Below are 26,435 nucleotides of genomic sequence, written 5' to 3'. Positions count from 1 at the left end.
GCCAAAACAGTAGTTACTTTTTATTTGCATTTCTAATTCCGCAGCTCTATTTCGTGTTTGAGGCGAAAACATTTTATGTAATCACGTTTCATAAAATAACAAATTGCAATTTATAGTTTTGACGATATGCTCTGAGTCTTATATGAAATGTCTGCAATATTTGAACTGTTGTTGATAAGGCTATTAGTATTCTTCTTTTCAATCCAAGTTATTTTTCTTTTTAACTTTTTCGAAAATTTTAAAGATTTATGAGCGGTGCTCGTTAGCAATAATGAATCTTTTTGGAGGCTGTCCCGTGCGTTCTGACTGAACAAACCGCGCGGCGATAATGCTCGGATTGATCGACAACCTTCATCGAGCCTAAAGAGGCATGTCGCGGCCTCCAGTAAGATACTCGGCCTATCGGCAGCTGCAGCCCAAACTTAATTTACATAATTAATCTGCGTCCGAGCAACACCGCTGCGTTGACGCGTCTCCATTAATTAGAGACAACTCGGCAAGTTTTAACCCACTTTTCACTCACCTCCCCCAGGAATACTTACGCACCGTCAACCCTTTAAAGGATTTTATTTATGACTATATCTCCAACCACTGTAGGACGTCGTTTTACGAATACCACTAGACCACAAAGCTGTTAAATGTAAAAAATGTTGACATAAAACGTGCTCCTGACTACGGTTTGCGGTAACTTGTGTACGTTTGTTCCACACAAAAAACGGCTCTTGGTTAATGTGCTCTACTATTTAGTTCTCACAGCTTTAAATGGTAAACTTGTACTTTTAGATATGACTGACAGTAACTAACACGTGTAATTTAATATTCGCTTAGTACTTTACTTGATTAATTAGTACACCATCAATAACATCACATACACATCAGGCAAGTTTAAACGTGATTGACGTCATATTTCATATTTTGCTGAGTCTATAATACGCCATACAACATTATATTTACATTCATACACTAATCCCTATTGGGATAGCGGTATGATTTACAACTTGCAGTTTAATTACTATTATATTTGAGTATATTTATTGCACGTACCAAACCTGCAAACCCAAAACCAACTTTATCCTCATATAAACTTTGCGCATGCTTGTCTGAACGTGTGAACTAATTTAGTTAATGGAAAACACAAGACATCATTTAGGGGACGTATTGCAAGTTTACTTAATGGGCCGGAGTAAGTAGAACACGCTTACATAGGCCAGAGTCGGCGACTCGTGACGAGGGCCGCTTCAATTAAAACTGTTGAAGTTTGTTTAAATGTTTGTGTCAGGCCATCGCCAACTCGGAAGAGTTACTGCGCTACAGATTTCCGCTTTAAATTAACGTCCTAGCAACCTTTCTCATCTAATTTAAGTATTCACACCGTATTAAAATCACCGCTGCTACCTCTGTTATTTTACTACGTTTTGACCTTTGGGAGTTTTCGGTGTTGTTACTTATGCTCGAATAATTATGAAATTTGAGGTGTGAGGTGACTTACTTAATAAAAATTATATTGTACTAGGAATTGTTGTATGATTTGTGAATGGTGTGGAAGACGAAAAAAAAATAGGTACTTAATAGGAGTTGTGACGTAAAGGCGTCGCGTGGTAACTTGTCACAATTTTGTTCAGACAGAATAAATGGCATTCGCGGGTCTCCTTACCCTACTACGAGTGTTATAGGTATCGTTCTGAAAAGAGAGTCATGAAATTCCTCGGGGACAATATAAAAAAAGTCGGCGGCCAACTCCAGTGAATTTGTGAATTGACTTATTGGAAGTTTGGTCAAGAGAATTAGGATGTTTATACCTTGGTGTGCTTGGCTTGAGTTGGTCGCTTAAACTTTGTCCAGTGCTGGTTTCGATGTTTCACTGCATTTACAACTTCCACTGGCTAAGCTTCTATGTTGACGTCGACTCGCCTTGAAACTTAATAAACCATTAGACTTTAAAACTTACTTTACTTAATCTGGAAAATATGAACAGGTAATTGAAGACAAAACAACTTTAAATTTAGGACCGTCCAAACCATGATCCTAATAAGCCACATTAAATGCATCATAAATCATATTCAACGTTGTGTTTGGTCCTGCAAATCTCATACAGTAACACACCTACTCAAAATAAAGGTTGGTATACGGAATACGAAATAGCGCATTAGCGATCATCGGCTTAGGTATATAAATCTTATTTGCGAACTCATCCCACTCAACAAAATCTTACTTAAGGATCATAATCCAAGCAGCATGGATAAGCAGACGTCGGTAAGTCTGCGTTATTTATGTAATTCTCAAGTAAGCCGTTTAATCGTCCATCGCGTACTTAATGTTTGAGAGACGAGAGGACTCGGAAGGGGTTCGAGGGGGCTTCAAGGGTTGCCCTCGTTCTGGCTAACAAATCACATGCCCGCTCCACGCGCAGGTAGTGTCACGGCTCATTACTTTAAGTTACGTTCGCCAAATCACTCCTATGAATAAACAAGATGTAGATTCTGACCTTAACACGAAAAAGGAGTGTTTGGACGAGTAAATATATCTTCGCGTATTTGCTTTGTCAAGTGCCTCGCATCCGAAGTTAATAACACATTAGATGACAGACAAAGTACACGTGAAATCGATAGGCTTCCAGCGGCACAGTAGAAACATTCATTCATTCATTCACTCAGATGAAAAACTTTTACGTGGTTTTGATAGCCACATTAAATTATACGATCTAGTAGAATTTTCATAAAACAAGCGATGTCGGTTATCCTGTACTCTGCTCTTTGTTTTCGAATAATTTAAAGTTCTTCATTGCTCGGGTGTCGTCCGTGGAGTTGGAAATTGAAAAAAAAAAAAACCTTAGTAGTTCATAGAAATCGCGCAGAATGCTGGTTTAAATTAATGCATTCCACGACCATAAATTTTGAGTTACAAAGCGTTTTGCTTTATCATTACGGCGAAATTAATATTACGTTACTGATGGAAAATGCTATTGGCGCAAATTCGGGAAAGCTGAATGTTAGGGGATTTGTAGGAAGTGCGACTAAAACAATTATTAGTGAGAGAGTGCAGCGGGGCATGCGTCACATTGATGCCGCGCCGGGCGCATATGACAATAATTATGTAAATGGGATATTCGGGAGCCGTGTCGATGGAATATGCTACCTTGGTAATGTGTAGATTTAATGAGGACACGTTTTGCGCAATGCGCTCTGTCGTGAGTGTATTGGTTCGGAGCGGGGTAGCCGGCGCCGACGCTGTAAACTGAACAGCTCAGTGACCCTGCGACCTGCGCCGTAATCAACGCCGGCACAAAGGACGTGAGGTTTATTATTTATACACCCACCTCCTCTCCTCTTAATTGTAGGAATAGAGGCGGTTATTAATATTAATTAGTCGAGACAACGCACTACTCTCGGCATACCACCGTAAATCATTGTCTCATTTGTGAAAATAATATTTCCGTCTGAATTAAATTTATATTGCGTTCCGCACATAAAACAGTACTTCGGACCATTCTTTTCGAAACGTGGTAGTCCGGACGACGAGAACAGTTGTAAAACCTATAAAGGAGCGAAAATCATGAGCTTTAATAAAAGAATATTCGCGTGGTAGCTATTTGAATAAATATCGAGAGAGGGGACCATTTTTCACTGCGCTGGTGATAATAATGACGCTATTTATCAACGACTCCAAAGGGTGGGTAATTATTAACGTTATATTTGGGCGGTTTCATTTGTTTGCTTACACTTTTGTGCGATATTTTTCCCAGTTAGCGACAGAACAGTGGGTTATTTCGTTGGCTGTGCGAGGATGGCTCGGAATGATTTATTGTTACGTTGAATATGCATGTCGAGATGAAAAATGACGACAAACGTGCGAGTGGTTAGTGTGTGAGGATAGGCGAGATCGGCCCGCGCCCGCGCACCGCCGCCCGGCGCCCGTCCTACCTCCAGCGCCGAACGCGTCACATTGCGGAAGTCGTTAAGAAGATAAATCGTGAACCACACAAGACCCCATAATCCTTTTAAAAATATATAAGTGGGAATTTTATCCTACCACTTTCTTCTTGCCCTTGCCATTTGATATTATGGCTGAATGCTTTTCTATATTATAAAAACTTTCGCATTGAAAGTGTAACCGTGTTTAAACACAAAAATAAAACAAGATGCCACACGGCAACGAATACGAGACTGCGATCCAAGTTATAGAGTTTGCAGCGTATCTCTTGAAGGAAGTTTTGGTCTAAGTTTTAGTCGTGGTTCAAAATTATATTGTAAGAAGCATTTGCAAAGTGCATTCATAACGGAAGTGCTAATTTATACGTACCTAGCTTCAGCTGCCGGAAACAATAGAGGGGAAGTTTTCGTTGACAGAGCCGCGCTCGGTCAGTCCGAGAGCACGACCTCAATGTCTATTCATTATTACTGCCGAGGTTCTACTTTGGTAGGTATTGTAGAATTATATAGCGAGAGGTTACTTCAACAGATCCTATGTAAGAGGAGCTCGCCATTCACGCAGAGTATTCGACCGTCCACCCAAACGTTCTTTCAATGCCGTCTACACAAATGCCAAACAAAGAGGGTTACGGACCGAATTTACATTTTCTTAAGTTATGTATACTTGACTGAGTGTTTTGGGATAATGGAGGTCACTTGAATAGACGTACCTAAACACAATTACAAAAATAACTTTTCACATATATAAGGTATATACATTTGTGTATGTATTTCTAATAACATTATAGTGATTTCCTCATAAAGTGCCAAAAACTTTATTGTATTGTTATGTTATAAAGAGAAAATTGTTATATTTCTTTACTTAGCATGAATCTATTCAGTTTAATGCGATTGGAACTGAGTTGGAAACAAACTTTTTACTTTGTTTGCGAGTTATAAGACTGTCTTATATCACCCAGAAGGGTCGACGTATAAGTATCGTATAAGAGTTTTTTAAATAAGGTCTCATTATACTGTTCGAAGTTACACGATCCTTGGTTGCTGTTACTTTGGTATTGTTGAATGAACTTGAGGTAAACTAGCATCTTCCTATTTGCTCTCGGAATTATTATGCTACCTGGCTTTAGGTATGTTGGAAAGTTTTATTCAAGTTAGGCAAGTGAGCGTGGTAAACTTTATTCATCTATGACAAAACACAATCTATGATTTTATTACTTTTTTCTTTAATGTCGTCCGTCTACATATAGAAGCACAAGTGTACCTTACCTACATAAAAACACTGACGTCCTTTTTTCTTATTGAGCAGTAATTCGTTATGTAACCTCTTTGCCCATCTATGATAATAAATAATTCGTAACTTTAGAAACCTGTCCAAAAGTGTACCCATGATTTGTGGAAAAACCTTTGTAATGTCATTATTAATGAAGTTTTACAAATTCTCTCATTAGCTAGTTCTGCACTGCAAAAGGCCTTAATTAACGAGTGCCGACAGAGGCTAAATATTGTCCCAGTTGTAAGGAGCGGCGGCGGAACTATAACTAGATGTTATGCCTGTATGACTGCCTGATTTACTGTCCCCTGATAACTGAGGCTAGGCCCTCTACTTGTACCACGGTGCACTTTGTCTTCTCACTGAATCTATTCCGAGCCACAGTGCATGCGGCTTCCTCAGATTAGATTGCTTTCTCCAAGTTAGAGTTTCAAATAGAACTTTGGGAACAAGCGGAACATAAATAAAAATCAAAAGACTTTATGTCCAGACATTGATCGAGCGGTTTTCGTAAAACATTTAAAAATTGCATTTCGCCAGCGAGTGTTCCTACGATAAGCCACAATTCAATTTAACAAAGTTGGAATAGAATTATGGATTTTGCTTTCATTTACATTTCAGTCAATAAAATGTCTAACATTGATAGTGCTTATAATAATAGTCGGGATTACAGGAATTGTTGTGACAGAGTGATATCTGCGGGCAAATGTAAGTGCAATTCAACAGTCCAATGCACGGGGGTATTGTTTTGCCGGTTATTGCGATTCCGTTGCCTGGACACGTCCGGAATAAATTAAACAGCAATTTGGGCGTTTAATATGGAGTGTTGTTGGCGCTATTGGGCTATCGCGGCGGTGGCAGGCGGTGGCGATATGAGCAGCATGCGAATGAGTACACAAAGCGGCCTCGGCTCATGCCACCCATCGGTAATGCAGCCAGCCACATGATTGCGCTACCTCTACTCTGTACCCTGGGGCTGCCCGCTGCCCCACGCGACCCTTCCTCAAAGCCTTGAATACATGCAATCGGTCATTTCGTATCTAATCAGTCGTCAGAATCACGTACGCATTGACAACTATATACAAAACATCATGCCTATTCAGAAACTGAACAAAAAACATTTTCAAAGGTCAATTTTAATTACAAACGTTATGTTTTTGTGAATGTTATACATTGTATTCGAAGTGACAAGGAAAAAATTGAATCAACAATCTAAATTCCGTTGTGATATAACGTAGCATGCGACTACGCCATTGTAGCCCGTAGCGGTCGTAGCGGTAGCGTAATATCGTAGCATGGTCGTTACGTTAAAACAAATCTGCTCTTGAGTGTATTTAATACTTTGCCTTTGTGGTACAGGATTGTTTCAGTCGATTTCAGATATACTGTTGAAGAGATCGAGGGAAAACCGAGAAAGTTAAAACCAGCCGCAAAGCTATCTTTATAGTAATATTCGTACTGGGAGGGGCTCAAAAGGTTTTGTTCAACAATACTGAATAGTCTTTATTTTCTCTGTCCTCTTGAGCTCTGACTCCTTGGTTTCCTTTATTATTTTCAAATGGAGGCAGAGTTTATATCTCTTATGAGAGTAAGTGGGAAAATAATTTCATGACGGTCAATGAGAAGGAAAATAATTATGTTCTTATTAATTTTATTTTTGCCGATTTTATTCAGTCACTTAGTTTAATTGGCTTTTGAATGTTAGTATGTGCGAGTGTTGTTGTTGACAGGCAGGGTGTTCATGTTGTGGCAATTAGGTGTGAACGTGGGGTAGTAATGAAAGCGCCGCAAGATGCTATTGTATTTGAGTGTAGGTGTAGGGAGTGCAGACAGGGGATTTCACTCCGCAGGTGTATCGTGTAACGAGCAGGTGGGGGCTACTGGTCAATTTGCACCACTGCCTCGGGCTCGAACATACACTGTTAGACCGTACAGGCCCGGCCTTTGTACGCATACACAACACGCCCCGATTGCCTGTCTGCCAACATTCCTGATCTGTGACAGATACATTTAAGACGTTTGTGTAACGTATTCATTTGGCACAGACACATCCATCTCACATTGTACTACAGCTTTGAAATCGATCAACCTCGTAACTGCCTTGTGTACGAGTGTGTACGATATTCCGATTCCATAGGACTGTCGCGTGAAATACCATTGTTGTAGGATTACACGTGCCCCGTTAATTAACTTGGAGCCTGCGCCATCATTTGTCTTTGCAAAAATCATGAATAAAAAAAAAATTGGTTAGAAACTTTTGTATTTCAGAATTCCGGAACGCTCTTGATTACAGCAAATTGGCAAGATTTCAATGCGTATATTTTCCTTACCATGAAACTTGGGTAAAATGATCTTTATTATCTATTTTTCCTTTTTATTCATCGTTCACGCGGACATACAATCAGTACAGTGGGACTTTTCATATATTTTTTACGGCTTCTGAAAATGTTCTCATAAAGTCTACTCCCGGATGGGGCGGGGACGTCTTTGAAAATGCGTACTTCTCGAAATTTGAAATATTGGTACACGATACGCGACCGCGTAACTACCACCTCTCACCACCTGTGTACCTGGGAGCTGGTAGTGTTTGCTTCGATTATTAAGTTGATCGTTCAGGCACTTTTAGATAAGAAGTGCATGTGCTGCAAAGGTTGCATTACCCAGATAGTCCTGAGGTAGTCGCGTTTATTTCGCATTATCAGCAACGTTCCGCGCACATTACCTCATGTTTACTCCATCTTCTGTACAGAATTGAGAAAGCGAAAATGTTTTTAGCCTTCCTTTTACAGCATTGTCTAGTAAGTTGAAGCCCGCATTTCATTTGTAATATTGTTATATTCTCTGGAGGCTACGAAGTGATCTCACGATACGATTGAGCCGCCACTATTTTTATTAAACTGGTTGAAGTATTGTCTGAAACTTAATTGAGTTTTGTATTGAAGTTCAAATTATACAAATAAAAATCAACCTACTAGAATTCTTCAAGAAAACGGAATCGACTCTTGCACATTAGCATTTTGGCATAAAATTTTAAAAGCTTGTGCTTGTGTTATCTTGTACTAATTTGGGCTCGTTCCAAATAAAATGTAAAACGATTTCAGTGGTATTTACTGCATATAACTTTTTTCTATCTATCTTTTAATAATTCTGACGCTATGCTTATTGCTTGTATACTAGGTTACGTGGCCAGCGATATAATTTATTTACTATACATCCATTACAAAATAATTTAGGTCCGGTTACGTTCCGTTTAGTCATGCTTGTTACGTGATATTAGAGTTTGAAACTCACCGTCATTTGAATATAGTCGTCGTTGTCATGATTCGTGGATTGTGTCGCACTGCTCTCGTAACTCTGCGAGCTGTGTACCTTCCTAATGAGATTCTATCTTAATTATTTTTCAGTGTTCCCCTTAACCCACCCCAAGGGAGAGGCTGAGCCGTTCCGTGGCGGAAACATTCTTACCCAGCTTAATTATTTCCTTTTTTTACTGTGTTCAATATTCATTCCGATTTTCGTTGAGCAGACATTAAAATTCATAACTCGGCTATTACACTCGTCAACATCTGGCGCCCCGAAGGTTATTATCTCGAGCTCCTTTAAAAACATTAATTAATTTAAAATCTGCAGATTATAATTAAGATTTCATTGGGAATGTAGCAGTGCGAACCATGTATTTTGTTATATTATATTAGATTATTAAAGTTTAATGATAACAAAATCCCCATATAAGCAAAGAATCAAGCACGTAGAGACTATAGAATACCCAAGACCGGAAAGAACATCTCTTTGGAGAATCAGCCTGCACGTCCATAACATAACATAATTTTTTATTACACTGCGTCGCGTTATGAAACCGGTTCACTTCCAGGACGCCATGAACGTTCCTTACAGAAATAACGCGAGTTTAATTTCTAAAATTGGAAACGTTCACCTTATGCAAGCGATATTTTATTAAAATACTTCATGTGTGAAGGAATCTGCCAAAACTTAGCCCGTACACAGCCGTATTAGGATAGTCTTCTTCTTTTTACCCGACTGTATCGAATCAAAAAGGAGGGTTATGTGTTTGACAGCTGTCAGAATTTAATAAATGAGATGTCACAAGAAGCGTCAATTGTAGCGTGTTGCATATCACATGAAAAGTCTGAAACTGCACCTTTCAAATATGTATATTAGCTTTTACTTGCGAGTTTTCTTGTATTTGCTCGATAATTATGTTAATAACATGACTGCTTAGATATGTTCCGAATAGATTTTATTTCCAAATCTTGCATAAAACACGTATCGGAAGCGCGTTATTTTAATAAATAAGACCCCAAAATAATATGAATAAAAATATAAGTTTGAAAACTAACACCCGATTATGGAAGATACACGCTCTAAAAAGTATGAAACATGAAAACAGGTATATTATACTCTGAAATTCTTCCGAATAGTGATGTTTAGAACATGGCCGTGGTCGTATGCCAATCTGTCCTAAGGATTTGCTTACCACGGCACGGGTTTTAGTTTTTTAACTTATATTTTATCCAGTCTATGATGGCAGACTGAGCGTAGTACTGTCAGTAGCCCGCATCAATACCTCCTACGTACAAACAAGGCAATGCTTTCTTTGACAAGGAAGACGGTTTACATAAAGGGGAAATTCCATTGACTATTTCGGAATTAAAAGTTTTACGACATCGTTCGACATCTCGAAGTGATTGTGAGTCGTGAACGATTGTTTTTCGTATTGGAGTGGCGTTTTATTTGCGGGAGGTCCTATATCTTAAGTGCCTCGTCACTGGCACCCAAGGTACTGGCGTAAATTTGAGTCGGCGTACACGCCCGCCGACGGCGTCGACGTCGTAAACCGGCTGGCAGGAGGCAAACTCGTAAACAAGCGCCACACTTCCTACCGCAAACTGTGCGATGCATCCTCTACATCATTGCAACTGCTGCACTCGTGAGACCTAATGCTCATATTATACAAATTTCGCTTTATGGTAAAATATTTTAATACATTTTCCATTTACTCGTTTCTTTTATGGCCGCTTGTTTCCCCGAGCAATGCGGTAAGGATACAGGTGAACATATAATTGCTTGGCGGCGGCACTCTTATCTCCCGTTAGATATTTCCGCCTTTTGTTTATCCATTTTGTAAATTATCCCTCAGTACACCAATCAATTGACGCTATTTACTTCAACCAGTTAATTATATCAAGAGTAATGGACATTTTAACGGAAGCAAATTTTGACAATATTTATTGCTTTAATTACTGGATTCATGCGGTTTTTGGATATGCCCTGAAAGTGTATTTTTTTAAAGTTATATTTCATTGTGAATACAAATATTTGAGTGAATGCTTTTTATTATTTAATTTCGGTCATTGTGGAAAGTGTATTGAAAACATGGCATGGTTTACATAAATACATTGCAAAAATACTACCGAGCGTTTCACTACGTGGCGCGTGTTCGCTTTTCTCTCATAGTGTTTGTTATACTTACAAATTGAGGAAATGAAAAAAGAAGGACTATTATTGGATGAGACGGACGGTACTCGCTGTCAACGGGACGCTCGATCCTGAATCTCATTTCGCTGCGACGACGATGCTCAAATGCACCGCTTTACCAAGCTCCACTCACCTGCATTTTGCTCTGTTCCATAAGGAGACGAGATACGGATGGGTTTTCGTTCAACGGATAATATTGAACGGATTCAGAACAATGCTTTGCACTTTGCTTTGACTAAGTTTTTATATTGGCCAATGATATGAAAGCTCGCTTCGGATTTTAGAAATCCGTCTGTCTCATAAATACGTTCTGTTTAGTTTAAAACAAAAGGAATACACGTCGGAGAAGTGTGGTATTTAATGAATGAGCTTTAGGAAAACGAGGAAAATATGAATCAAAATGGCGGAACACTAATCGCTGGCGGCCCGCGTTGCACTTGACCGTTTTTTTTCGTTTCGTTTCTCCTGAGATCCGCTTTACCTTTTTATTTTACTCCTTTCAGTCTAATTTAATATGCGGCCTCGTAGAAGAAATTGCGAGAATATATTTTCGCATTTTGTTAAGTCTTCGTTGAATAAGACCTGATTTTACTTTGGAATTCATGTCGAATTGTGTTAAGAGGCGGTAGAGGTTCCAGTGTTTGTTGCCTGCATGTTAACTATCAGTTTGTAGATTAGTGTTTAGATTTGAAATCAGTACTGAAATCATGTAAAAGTAACTAAAACGAATGAGATTTCATTAAATCTTCCTTTACAAAGAAAGAAAAAAGATAGCTCTTGCTAGGAATTTAGACAACCCTCTATTGCGAGATTTTTAATTAAATCTGCTTTGATCACAGGACTGGAATGTCGCTTTGGTAAAATGATTAAAACCAATATAAGGCAGTACTCTGTAATCTTTCTTACCTTTCTCACTAACCTCAACCCATTTATTACTCGTGTCCCGGCAACTGACTAATAAAAGAAAAACAAATACTACAAGTACCTATTTTCCAATATTTTTTACGCTACACCCAAATTTCCTTTTTGAAAAACAAAGGTGAAAGGAATGACAAGTTGATATAGTCATAATCAAAGAAGATATTATGTTTGCGACAAAATTTGAGCTTCGGAAAATTGGAGTGTAATAATCGGAGGCGAACCTCATCCAATTATGAATCCTGACAATTTGTCTTTATGGACATCGTTTGGCGTATTGAAATTGTAGCGGGAGTGCGTCTTCGTTAAAGCAAATATCAATTAAGGTGGTAGGGACGTGCTCGCGGGGCGCGTGACCCGACGTGGCCGCCGCTGGGCCGCCGATCCGCCCCGCCCGACCGCCATTTCCGCCCTACGAACTTAAACTGCAAAATACGAAACGTGCTATTGCCTAAATAGGCACTTACCCAAACTAAGCTCCGCAGTGTAATACCTACCTATTGTTTACTTGTTTATTAATTAACGCTAGGCACCTTCATTTTCGCGGGCCCTTTTACTGGCTGCGCTTTAAGTAAACAAAGTGGCATCACTTTTTAGTTCTAGCTTCTGACGTCGATCATAAGTAAAGTTACACTTTAGCTTATGTTCATAAAAAAAAATTTACTCCGCTGTGGCTGTTAACTTTATATACAGGGGTGTTTCAGATCATAATTCTGCGTTGAATCATAGTCTGAATCATCTTCCTCAGTATCCGTTACCGGGTCACTAACACCCACATGTACGTGTACTTTTACGGGGTGTAAATGACATCGTAACAAATACTGAGGGGGGTGATTCAGCTTATTATTCTGAGTCAATATCAAGTGACACTTTCCATCGCAAATGGAGTTACATAAAATAAAAAAAGAAACGAATTTCGCGGGGGAAAAAAATCAGAATCATCACTAACACCCTGAATATATGTATATATGAGAAGTGTATATAACGAGCTTGCTTTTATGCTGTTCTGGGAGCAAATAAAAAACATAGAAAACGTTCAGCTGCTTGTCTGCCCGGGCATGTCGTAAAAACCGACAGAGGGATTGTGTCCTCTAACATGATGGACTAATGTTATGGGCGATAGGCTGATCCCTTATCACCACAAGGTTCATCATATCCAGCTTACGACATCGTATCAACAGTGGCTGCAAGTTGTCTTTGATTACTTGTGGCTCTGCCCACCCCATTAGGGATTACGGGCGTGAGTTTATGTATGTATGTATGTATATATATAACGACATTCTTAAATTACTAGGCTGTTGGTAATCGCGCTATTTAAGTATGCATGTGTTTTATAAAAGTACTAAATTTTAAATGAAGTAGACGAAATTAATAAAGTTCAGAACTTTGAAGCTAACCTGCCCTATTAACATCTAAGATTTGGAAACTAACAAGGGTACCTCAGCATAATTAACCATTATAATTGCCCTTTCTGAGGGCTCGGGTCCATCGCAGCGACCCTGAGGTCCGAGATGACAGCCGAGCCTCTTTGTTGCTAGATTAAGATAATACACTTTTAGTCCGTCAAGGCCGATGTTACCGTAATGTTAGAACGGTGGTCAGAGCTAATTAGAACTCACGCGCCTAGTGCAAATTACACGGTTTCTCCTTACGAAACCTTTCGGCTTCCAGACTTGGCACATTGTTTGTTCGATTAGCAGGAATAGTTCCGTATTTCGTATAAGTATTTAACCTAAACGTTTTTGTAATTGTCGTTCCACAAAAATAGCGGGTTATTATATCAAGTTTGGAGGGTGTACAATTTACATTACATGCATATTTAAACCGTGCGGCATATTTCCCTGGTCCTGAAAGTTAAATCCCTATGGTTTTCTTTAAATATTTATGAAGGCTCCGGACGTCCAGCGACTTTTAATACTTTGGAAATATTATCATATCCTTGTTATAAGCCTCTTCAGATAAATAATTCTATCCGAAACAGTAACTGCATGAATGAAATTTGGCAAAAAATTCAGCTCGGCTTAATCTTGTAAATTTTGATATCGGAATATTCCACGAAGAGTGAGAATTTTTTGCTGCTTACATTTTTACTGAACGTTGCGATTTTAACTTTTTTTAATTTACAATTGAATCTTTGTGAACGACTAACATTTTCCTTTAAACATTGGTGGGTTGAAAAGAAAGAGAGGTGATAGCAAGAAACTGCATCCTGTTAAATATTGAAACTTGGTGAAGCAGACATTTTCCGCGATGTTGATAACAATGGAACAACACTTCGATAAGAGATATATTCATTTCGAGCGTGATGATTTATCAGAACGGCGCAGAGGGCGTGCGGTGTCATCGTCGCCCCCCGCCGTCGACGTATCTCTTTGATAAATTGCAATAGAATCTAACGAAAGAGGTGAATTCCAAGAATAATCCTCTACGGAAGCACCCTACTCTATAGACCCGACGTGATCTTAATTCTGAGAAATACACTTCGGAAAGTTCAGCAGAAATAATAAAGTAGTGCTAAGTTGTTTCCTGTTACAGTTTTCATTCTGAGTAGGTAGTTGTGGGAGTTGTCGATAGCGTAAGATATTTTTATCGGGTCGGAGCGGGTCTCGTCGGTATTTGCACAGCGACAGCTGCGGGTGACGTGCCTCAAGCGGCTGTTATGCCGGCTCTCCTTTTATTTATGATCAAGTTGAGCGTCGCTTATTACGTCTGTGGGTGCGGGATATGTTTCATATGCTAGCCTCACTCCTATGTTGGCGCCCTTCCTTTGTGCTTATTGAGCTATTTGTTCAAAACTTCGCCTACGTAGCGTCCATATTATTTACCGAACATAGAATAATATAATTTTATGTCTTCTATTTTATGGCAATGTTTTATTTTTTTCCTTTATAAGCGTAACTTAGTTAAACTGCTGACTGTCGCTCGCTAAATCCTGTTTCTATCCGCATGTCAAGGAAAGCTGAACAGTTTTTCACAAGCCTTCCTAAAAGCCTGCGCGCAATGATCTCTTTAAGCCGAGATATATATTTCCCGTATTTTTGTGTACCACTCCGGAGTAACTTCTTCAATGTTTTCGCATTCTCCGTCAGTGTTTCACAAACTTAGCTCATTCGTGTGTCGGTGGGTGCCTCGACGAATTACGAACTCAGCACTGCCATCGATGCGTGTAAAATGTCTTTACGATCCTCGTAAATCGCGAAAAACCGAATGCCTCGCGCCCAACCTACGTTCACATTTTTTCATTAACTAATTGCTAATTGGAAAACTTTAAAGCGAAGGAGAGGCCAAGTTTTTGTCATGGCAGGTACGGAAAAACGTTTCGACCTAGTTTTTAGTCGAAAACAATTTTCTATTATCGTCAGTCAACTGAAGTAAGGGTAGTATTTTGTGCCAAGAATACTGCACAAGACATACAATTTTTAAAAGAATAATGTTTTTACTTCGGTGACTTTTAATTTATGTCTTTTTGAAGGTGATACTTATCACGCGGGGTATATTTTTGTCTTGAAATGTAATTGAGTTTCATGTTTGAAGTTACTAATGATTGCTTACGGGTCGTAAACTGAATATCCGGTTTTGCGTTTAGTTGTTGTTGGAATAGGCTGAACGTAGTAAAGGAAAACGATGTATTTACGGACGTGTGTGTATGTTTCTACAGAATTCCCTTTGAGCGTTTAATGGATTTAGTAAATATCGGCGCGGGTTGCAGGATACTTATTGCATTATACAAGCAGGAAGACAGGCTGCGACTGGCGACGTGAAACGGTCGTCGTCTGCATAACGAGGTTAATATCTTCCAATTTGATCAATGCGATACGTTATAGCATTATCGGCTTTCTTCCTTTCGCTGCGATACTACGAGCACTGAAAGGAGCTCTGCAGAAAGTTAACTTATTACGTATAGCTATAGTATAGTATCGTAACGTATTTAGCGAATGCGAAATGAGAAATAAGTGTAACTTAAAATTGGGATAGATCTTGACACTAGATAATACGGGATGTTGTCACTGAACGAAGAAAATATTCATTTGGCCTAAAATATATGGTCTAGTCCTTTAAAAAGAAACATAATGGCTGTCATTTTTAAGAAGAAAACAAAAAAAAAAACAGTTGAGAATCGGGAGTGAAAAGAATTAGTCATGGTTGAACTATAAACATTTGATTATATTAGTCGTATTGAATAAATACTGGTAATTGGTGGATAATCGAAACAAATGTAGGTGTATAATGAAAGTTGAACGTCAATATAAATGTGTGTGCGTGTGTGTGATTAGGGGTTTCTTTTATAAGCTACAAAACGACAATCATATTCTCCGCGTAAGCTAGAAAAAAAAACTAAAATTCTTATGGTTATTTATATTTGTTAATAAATAAATAAGAACAATTAACTTGACTTAATGTAAGTCTTAATAATTTTCGTTCCATCTTATTATGTTTCACAATTTTCCCTTTAAAAGGAAAATGTCTGAGCGTGATTTACTAACATTTGATTTTATCTTTTAACGACGTCTGTTTTAAAATGAGTTTTTGTAAAAAGTTTCCTTGGATTTTTTGCGAGCTTTCTGGGATGAAAAGGTCGAAAATGTGCTTGTCGACGAGAAAGTATAAAAAAGCGGAAGTTGTCTATTGTGAGGGACGTGATAGTTGATGACAGCTCGGCTCTGCCTGCCCGGCTACATGCTATATATCTCAATTTTGATATTGCCACATAAGAATATCGAGTGTAGTTTTTTGACAGGAGACAAACGACGATCGAGGCAAGAATATTAGATACTGTAGAGGAAACGATTTTTCATAGTTTCCATTTTTATTTTTCTATTTATTTTTATGTACACATTAAGACAGACAAAGGGAGTATATACAGAAAACAGATAGGCAGGTGACCATATCTCTACCAAGAAATTATTTAAGTTGTAGGTTCCTTTAACCACTTTACGCTATACAAAAACGACTTATTTCATTTTTTTATTTAAGCTGGCCTATTTTCAGGTATATAGGTATTTAAATAAATTATATATAATTTATATTCCATAAATATAAAAGATATTTACTTTCAATATGGTTTAATAAATATACACATACATACAATACATATACCTAAATAAGTAAATGCATACAAATACGACTAATGCAACTCAAGCAAGAATCAAATAGTAATCCTTCAAGTTCCTTTTAAAACATGTGTATGTGATTGCTCGTTGCATTATTTTTGTATAATTTCAAGCCGTAAGTTCTTATTGTGAATTCCCTTTTTGGATATAATAAGCGGCCAAGAATACCCACATGAAGCGGGGTGCAGGGTGTATTCGGGGTGGATCCGGCAGGCCCGGGTCACGGAACCGGCGCGGCTCGTTAACGAAACAATAAATAATGATTCGGACGTCTTCATCTTTTGTTCCTCCATATTTCCCGCTAACAGCCGGTGACGTCTCGCCGGTTCGCCGCTGACTCCCATATCCGGGTTACGGATGCCGACTTCATTCCATTCATGACAACGTAATGTAGCTAATATTATATCAATATATTCCTGCATTCGATATGATAGGAAATTCCGTTCTATATTGCGAAATTTCAAAGTAAAACAGCAACCGGTTGTGCATACTTACAGTTTGCAGATAGAAAACTTAATATTATAGCGTAAATAATAATATTAAATGACACATACGTACATACGTAAGCTGACGGTTATATCCCAATTGGGGTGGTCACACGCCCACTTCTCAACGAGCTTTCTGTAAGTGTAATGTGTTATTAGCCCCGATTCCTGCAGACACCTCTTAATTTTATTTTAAGTTATAACATAACATAAACATAAATAGCCTATATACGTCCCACTGCTGGACACAGGCCTCCTCTCAATCAACCGGAGAGGGTATGGAGCATACTCCGCCACGCTGCTCCACTGCGGGTTGGTGGAGGTGTTTTTACGGCTAATAGCCGGGACCAACGGCTTAACGTGCTCTCCGAAGCACGGAATCAACTTACTTTTTCGGACAATCAGGTGATTCAAGCCTGAAAAGTCCTTACGAAACAAAGGACAGTCTCACAAAGTGATTTCGACAATGTCCCCATCGGGAATCGAACTCGGACCTCCAGATCGTGAGCCTAACGCTCTTACCATTAGACCACGGAGGCTGTTTAAGTTATACCCGTCATTTTATTATCCGCCGAAAAAGGAAAGGGACGGATGATTGACAACTGTTAATTTTAAAATGACTGAGTAACCCGGACGAATAAATTACACATCTCGGTAATATTCAACCGCTCTGACGTGTTCTGTCAACTTAATTTTGTCGGGTTAATAGCTAATATATAATTTTGGGAGTGTTACTTTTTCTGCCTAATTTTGACGTGTGATCGATAAATTTTGTGTTTGTCGATTGCTCATCTCTTTTCTTTTCGGCGGATAAGAAAATGACAGGTATAACTTAAAATTAGATGGTGTGTATTGGCATCAGCATCAATAAAACGGAAGAACGCCTATAAACTAGGTAGGTACCTACCTACTCTGTGATGGTTAAATAAGTTCATCTATAGTGTGGGTAGTGAGGTGTACCAACATCAGCAAAACTGGGTCAAAAATAGGATAGGTTTTTTCATATTTACGTGATGAATAGGCCATGTAAACAAATATTAAAATACGTTTGTAAATATTGAAATAAAATATTGATTCAGTATCTACTGGGTGTTAGTGACATCGTAACGAATACTGAGGGGGTTGATTCAGACCATGATTCTGAGTTAAAATCAAGTGGAATTTTCCGTCGCAAAATTCATGATTTTTTTTTAGTTTTTTAAAATTATTTTCAATTCTATACTTTTGCGATGGAAAATTCCACTTGATATTAACTCAGAATAATCTGATGAATCATCCCTCTCAGTATTCGTTACGATGACACTTACACCCCGTACAAGTACATACGGTAGCCATATAAGTAGGTATGGATGTTAGTGACACCGTAACGAATACTGAGGGGGATGGTTCAGACCATGATTCTGAGTTGATATCAAGTGGAATTTCGTGTCAAAAAATTCATAAAAAATTTTCTTTTCTTTTTAATTATTTTCCAATCCATACTTTTGCGATGGAAATTTCTACTTGATATCAACTCAGAATTATGGCCTGAACCACCCCTCAAAGTTTTCGTTACGATGTCACTAACACCCTGTATACAACGGCAACAGTGTGCCGTCCGTCTGCAAGTTCCCAACTTTAGTATTCTGAATTGAGAATCGTTTCCACTGTCGAATTTCTTGCGAGCACCTGGCTTTAATAGAAATAAATTACTCTCTCATCACCATCACCATCATCAGCCCTTTAACGTCCCCACTGCTAGGGCACGGGCCTTCCCTATGGATGGATAGGGAGATCGGGCCTTAAACCATCACGCGGGCCCAGTGCGGATTGATGGTTATTAACGACTGCTAATGCAGCCGGGACCAACGGCTTAACGTGCCTTCCGAAGCACGGAGGAGCTCGAGATGAAAACTTTTTTTTTTGTGGTCACCCATCCTATGACCGGCCTTTCCAAAACTTGCTCAACTTCAACAATCGCAGACCGAGCGCGATTACCGCTGCGCCAGCGAGCTCCTCTCAACTCGAACTCTCTCATAAAATATTTTTATTAATTATTGCCGTATGTATTTGTTTTTTAATCTGTGAAATTCAATATAGCTGTACAGCACTTATTAGCAACAAGACTAATTTGCTATCCATTTAAATATTTTTTAAAAGCGAGGTTGTAATAAGAGACGGCTCGTGGTTCACATTTTACCTGTATTTTTAACAATATTTCGGTTGCTATTTGTCATTCGTCTAATAAAAGACGCATTTGTGTAGATTTGTTTCGAAAACAAAGTAAAATAGCAATTTGTATATTTCTCTGTTAGTTATTGCTTTTGAATGTGGTTCCGTTACACAAAGCTTTAGTATCAGTCATATTAGATCAGAATTTTCTCTCTTTGTGTTCTATTTGCCTGAGAAATCTCCCGTGGGGATTTAGTTTCCGACCTTTGTGTAACTCTAACACGATTGATTACGTATAAATAACGGCATTCATGTTTTGTTCCAGGTAAGCCTTTTTAAACACAGAAGACGATCGGCTTTGACGTTCCCAAATAATGAGGTAAGTAGGTATTTTTTGCATAATAAACCGCCTTCAAGTTTATTCGTAACTAAGTTACATAAAACGCGAATTATGTTGAGTTTCTGTTAGGTTTCAGGGTAAAAAGCGCCACGAACTTTTTCAAAGGATAAGTATTTAAAGGGGCTCTAGTAAATGCTTAAGAATAATCTTGACAGTTAGATTTTCCTACGCTTTGCTGGCACACCCTTTGTGCTAGTACAACACTTACGTATTTTGCTTGTTAAAGGCCACCTAGGTCGTAAAAAATGATTCATGCATCAAAATAACCATAAAAATTCAATAAACGTGGTACGTGTAAGGGGTGTTGTTGTTACCAATTTTCTTATCTTTTGTAATTTATGATATAATAATGCAGACCCGAGTGTGTTGAGTTCAGGAATTTATTTTTAAAATAAATACATACCTACGTGAATTGGCTTCCATTGAAATAGCCCCGGCTTTGTGCTGGGTCGGCATTATAATTACATAGGATATTAACTTTGTTATATATTAATACATACATAGGGCAGAGCCACAAGTAATCAAAGACAACTGTTGATACGAAGTCCTTAGATGGATATGATGAACCTTATGGTGATAAGGGACAATATTAATGTAAGCGTAAATTGAACTTAATAAAATAAATTGTTAAGATAGAAGATCGGACAATGTAGATTACGATTCAGTAAGCAACTCAAGAAATTATTTAAATATAACAAACATATTGACTTGCACTGCAATAGAAATTATGAAAACTTAGGTTATTCTTTACAAAAGTACCGGGTGATATTCCTCAGCGCTCCCCATTTGTCTGGCCAAGTAGTTAATATCATGTGTGGCAAACCTACAAGTCACGTCAAAAAAACCTTTACAAAACGGAGTGACTACTGAAGATTGTATTACTAAATAGTTAACAAAAGATTAACTTTGAAAAAATATTACAAAACAGTTATTTTACTTAGTAATACAAAGTAGTCACTTTGTTTTGTAAAAAAAATAACCAAAGTTTTGATAAATGTTTTTTTAGTGTGATTATGTATCCAAAATAAAAAAGTCAGTTAGCTATTTATTATCGTACTAATGTATTCATATATTTATTTGTATTTATCATACATTGTCATTATTTATCTATCATGTACTTATTTCTTTGCGTGGATTGAAAGGTTAATGCATTATCATCAGTCTATGAGGGTTTATTTGAAAACTAAGTATTTACTTTTATATACATAATTTCTCTGATATTTCCCACTGGGGTCAGCAAGGTGTATAGATTTCCATTTCTTTCGATCTTGCTTGACATACTTTACCTGTTTTCCACACTTATCAATTGTGTTCTGAGCAACTAACCACCTATTGTAGGTAATGTATTTTCATGTAGGTATACGTATTTTTGTTTCCTCATTGTATAAAATTAATAAATTAATTGGTAAGTATATAATATTTTAGTGGGGGCGTTACCAAATACGATTGGTATTATTGCCCGTTGACGTCATTAAATCTAACCTAAGATGCTTTGGGTTCCAAAAAAGGAAAGCGTTCACATATTAAACACCATTTTAACAAAAGGGAAAAGTTTCTAACACTCACGTGTAAAGAATCGAAGTTGAGGAAATAATCTAATTAAGAATCTTGCAATGTGCTGAATTATTTATGGATAGATCCCCGGGTAGCTGAGTTCAGAAAGAAGTTAATTAAAAATTGATCGCGCATTTAATGAGACATCTGAAGTTACATTTCACGTGAAGGTTGTATAAGCTGTGTTGGTTGAGAAATTGAAACTGACACTTGAAAGCAAAGGTAGCATGTTCGGATCGCGATGGATTTATTTTTGAAGGTTGCGTTCAATTGGAAAATACGTGCTTTTAACTGCGTAGGAACCGTTATGTGAAGCTTGCGTATTTGAATTCTTTTTTTACGTCTTTGGCTTATCTTCCATAATAAAAAGGCGACAGAACCAATAGAAATAGAAAAGGTGTAGCAATTGTTTATACACATATTAATCTTCCTTTTAGGTATTCTTGGTTCCATTTCGCAAGCTTTCAAGGTTATTTTACGTCACGTCGCACTCGTCGATCTAAATCGATCGAAAATTTAGCACGTCGTTCCACGCGATTAGTTTGCCGATAGGTTGCCGTGTCAAAGTGTTCGTTTCGAACACATTTGAGCTTTGTAGGGCGTATAAAACAGTCGGTTCCTAGTGATACAAATCGTTCTATAGTCGTAAAGCTAAGTCAGAGCTTAACGGACAGCCTGCAAGTTTTGAATTGCAAACACATTGATCCGAGAACATTGATTTCACTCCTAGCATAAAGCATCTAGAGTAAGGTCTTACCTTTATGCCTTGCAGGTTTATAGGAGAAGCCTTGTGTCAAATTCAGGCCGTTACACGCCTGTTACACTTTGGGAGCGATAGTGTTTGTGTGAAAGACAATCGTTTTGTGTAACTTGCATAGATAACTATGACGTCACACTATTGCAGGTCTCCCGTACTCGACGTGTAGCAAAGTACCTATGCTTCAAACTTTACGCCGCTATTCCACAGATTGGCTGATGCTACCATACTATGTAGGTATAGCAGACGGCGATCCGTAGATAGACGCTTGACGGTTCATAATACCTGTCAATTACACCTGGACTTATCTGTAACTTAATTGAAGTTACTGTTTCAAAACGAATATTTCAGAACGCGCATCAGGTCTCTCAGAGTTTCCGCGTGAACTTACTTAAACTTATTGATAATTCCCAATTAATCACGCGTCGATAGCCTACAAACAACAATTACCTTGGATAGACGGCTTATTGTCAGAGTGGTATAAATAGCACAGAGCAGCCATATCGAGTAGCATCACTCGTTGAATGCCGCAAGGAGCTTCCGGCAGCAAAAAGCATGAAGCGTATTGTTTCACGTTTGTCCTGGAAACGTCCAGCTGACAGGCTACAGAGCATTCATACTTCCCCGATGGCTAGCCCACCTGAATTCAGGTGTCAGTGTCGTGTAAACTGACCTTATTGTGCTCATCATTTGTGGAATAAACAAAGGATCTAAACCGCCTATTTCTGAACACAACATAAAATGCAGAAACAGATTAGGTATGTTTGCTTCTCCTTTGACAACTAGTTTTGTGAAAAATTATGTAAACTGATAAACAGATATTTCTATATTTCGGTTACAAGTCTCACGTCTTTAACCGAAGGAGCTGTAGATTTCATAAATATTATGGATCATGATGATTTCGTTACGGTGTTTACTTTACCGTTAAGCACTTTATTTTAAGCATTTATTTATACATTTGGGCTTAAAAATTCGAATTCACCATCACGAATGATTTATAAACAAAATAAGCTTATATAATTGCCACCTATTTATCGTATTGTGAGATAAAATAGACGTGGAACATTATTGCTTTAATATTTTATTAACAGAAACACAATAACACATTTTAAGCATACGTTCGTTGCGGTTAATGACATGAAAGTCCTTTATTAAAGGGTACTCTAATGTTTGTTGTCGCAATATCTATGTAATTCAAATTGTCAGGTAAACTCTATAAATTAATGTTATATCCAATTGCAATACAATAATAGATGAATTTGTCATAATTGTGCAGAGTATGTCGCTGAACTGAAATCGAGTGGGTATTGGTAGGTATACATTTATTTTATTCCAAGTACGCTCTTATGAATGGATAGTTTGTCAAAGGCAGCACTGACTCTGATGGTCTACTAAGACGTCAGATGCACTCAGGATACTATCACAGGACTAATAGAATCTAAATTACGTTACCATCGTTTCTCGTTTTAATAACGCTTTGCGGCTGTTATGAATTCAAATATAATCCGCGCTGATCTGTTGGTTACGAATAAACGGTCCAAACTTTAAACGGTACGAAATATATACAGGGTTGATTCAAACCATGATTCTAAGTTAATATCAAGTGGAATTTTACGTCGCAAAATTCAGGATTTTTCTTTTAGTTTTTTAAAATTATTTTCAATTCTATACTTTTGCGACTAAAAATTCTACATGATATCAACTCTGTATCATGGCCTGAATCATCCCTCAAAGTTTTCGTTACGATGCCACTAACCCTGTACATACAGACAAAGAAATATTATTTGAAGAGTATTTTTTATAAACTATCTAGAATCTTGATTTTCTTCCTTGAGTCTTAATCTTGTGCTTTTATCGCACAGTTCAAATGGTAAAAAGTGTAATATTCATCCTAAAACGACAGTTTTTGTATCACCATACAATCGTCATTACATGCTAAGTTCACAGATAAATTCGCTCAAAGAACCGTATCACAGGGCTATTTATGAAACCGCACCTCCGTTTTGGCATGTAAAATGTGCACATTATACTCTCGTCTATTCCCTGCTTAAAGTGCAAAGCTTTATGCCTTTATTCGCATGCGAAAACAAAGAATAAAATATGGCCGGTTCACTTTTTTAACTGTAACTTTCCATCGGCCCAAAACGTGTTTTTGTTCTACCTGTATTTTGTTTTCGTCATTCAGTGTTTTAAAATAAATATAAAATGGCCAAGTCGGTTTTGAATCGTGAAATACTCTACGAAAACTACTATATATGAAAAAGCTGGAAATATACAAACACTGGTTTTCAATACTTCCCGGTATTTCAACTGTTCTTCGACACGTATGAATATATTATATTTTTTTAATTTCACCTAGTTTAATAAGTTCAGTTTCATTCAAATTTTATTTCATTGGTCAACTGTTGTCATAGTGACAGGTGTGTAATACATTAATAATACATTTAATTAGATTTCCATATATAATTTTACAAAATCAGTGAAAGGAGATTCAAGTATTTTCACATAAGCAATTTAGAAGAATACAATAGTCCGGATATTTTTTTAAATTAAATACACAGTTTCAAAACAGGTAACACAAAATCCTGTCTTTTTTGGATTAAAAAGTTCAGATCGCATGAGGATTTCAAAAAAGTCAATGGAAAAGTAATTGAACATAAATAAATTAACCTCGCAACAGAAAATTGAAATTTCATGTAAACACCTAGGCTTTATGGTCTATTTGGGAATTTATCTGTCAGTTACACTGCACTTTATGAATAATTATTTTGGATAACGGGAAATAACAGAATGCCGAGTATTTTAGAATAATATTGCTAAACCTGCTAAATGTAGTTTGAACAAAAAAAGAAGCTTTATCTCACTTTGTCTATCCTGAAAGAGATAGATACGAGAGGTTCCGATCACGACATGATATAAACATTATATGTTTCACCGACGACTAAGTGTAAAGCGGCTTACGTTTAAGAGTTTTCCTATCTCCTATATCGTTTAATGTCTCGAGTCATCATTTATTTTCACGCGTATACGTGTGAACCTAGGAGCTTTTGAAACATTTCCCATGAGGCGTAGTTACTCATGCGCTAAGATAAGATTTTCCCAATCTCGTTTGTTGAAAAGGGTTGAAGTGTTAAGTCATCGAGGTGAAACATGCCAGCGTCCGTTGACGACTCAATTCTCATTTATCTTTTATGATGTAGGGTATTTGTGAGTGTATTTGACAGGCATAGTGCACAGATAATGTTTGGGAATGAGTGGTTTTAGGTATGGGAAGTTTTAAAGTGAATAGGAATTCAGGGTGTCAGATTGTGGAGTGAATGCGCGCTGCGATGGCCGAGCGGGGTGGAGGCGGCAGTGTTTGCCCGGCCTGCGTCGCGATCGCGCGCCCGGTCCATCGTCGCCGCCGCCTGTCGCGTCTCTCTCATACCAACTTTCATTCAGGATTTAATCATTGTGTAGTGACAGTGTTCGCGTGAAACATTTCCAGTGGCATCATTGGATTTTCTTCCTCACGTAGGCACCACTTTGCATCCCAGATTCTTCCTTAAGCAAACTTGCATAGGGTAGCAAAGTTTGCTAAACTCTATTACGTTAATAACCCTTTTATAGACAAATTTACGATGTCTAATCTAAATATTTACTCAAACGAAATAATTTAAAAATATTTATAATTACTTAGTAACATTTTTAAGCACTTAATAATGTTATGTAGGAAAAATACAATCTCTCAAGATAAGACTGAAATACACAAATGACTGTCTGACAAATGAGACAATACGTAGCTAAAATACTCATTATTTTTGTGTACATTTCCGAGATCTTATTTCCTGGATGACAATATTAATTTGAATAAAAGCGTGGAGGTTGATAATTGACGTACGCGGTAGTAGTATTGTATAAAAAGCGGCTTTTGGAATATAATTATTTGGATGTCATACGCTGTCGATATCCAAATGTAATTAATGCGGTTCGCAACTGAACGATGGGAAGACGAGTACGTTTTGTTCAAAAATAAATTTATTCATAGTTTGAGTAAACTAGCTACGGTCTATGCATGCCAAGGAACGAAAAGAAAATCTTATCACCCCGGGCATATCATGGTCATGTCAGTCGACTTATCATACCTATCTTATTTCATCTTAAACTACAGGACCTACTCGACCTACTGCATTCAATTCAAGGAAAATCCCTATTAGAACGTGTGGAACGTAGGTATCATGTTGCTTATAAAAGTCAAGAAGTTTAGGGACGGTCGCCGCGGCTTATGAAAATGATAGATAGATAAGCCGATACGACATATCATAATTAGCCTAGATATACAAGTCTACCTATTTAGCACAGGCTTCCTCTTAAGCAAATGTAGA

General features: G+C 37.7%; 1 protein-coding gene across 8 annotated transcripts in view; it reads left to right on the top strand.

The window, feature by feature from the left end:
* The window catches only part of LOC126367591 (neural-cadherin), a 302,187-nt gene that overhangs the window by 104,764 nt on the left and 170,988 nt on the right, over window positions 1–26,435 (top strand). The window contains exon 1 of one of the 8 annotated variants that reach the window (XM_050011235.1): window positions 25,449–25,584. The exons of the other annotated variants lie outside the window; for them this stretch is intronic. The gene's annotated coding sequence lies outside the window, so the exon portion shown is untranslated. Of the gene's footprint in view, window positions 1–25,448; window positions 25,585–26,435 lie in introns of those variants that run through there. 8 annotated transcript variants of the gene reach the window in all.

The sequence above is a fragment of the Pectinophora gossypiella genome, chromosome 1 (assembly GCF_024362695.1).
Source record: "Pectinophora gossypiella chromosome 1, ilPecGoss1.1, whole genome shotgun sequence".
In the NCBI taxonomy this organism is placed as follows: Eukaryota; Metazoa; Arthropoda; class Insecta; order Lepidoptera; family Gelechiidae; genus Pectinophora; species Pectinophora gossypiella.
The sequence above is the reverse complement of the archived record's forward strand: the minus strand, read 5'-3'. Positions and strand labels throughout refer to the sequence as shown.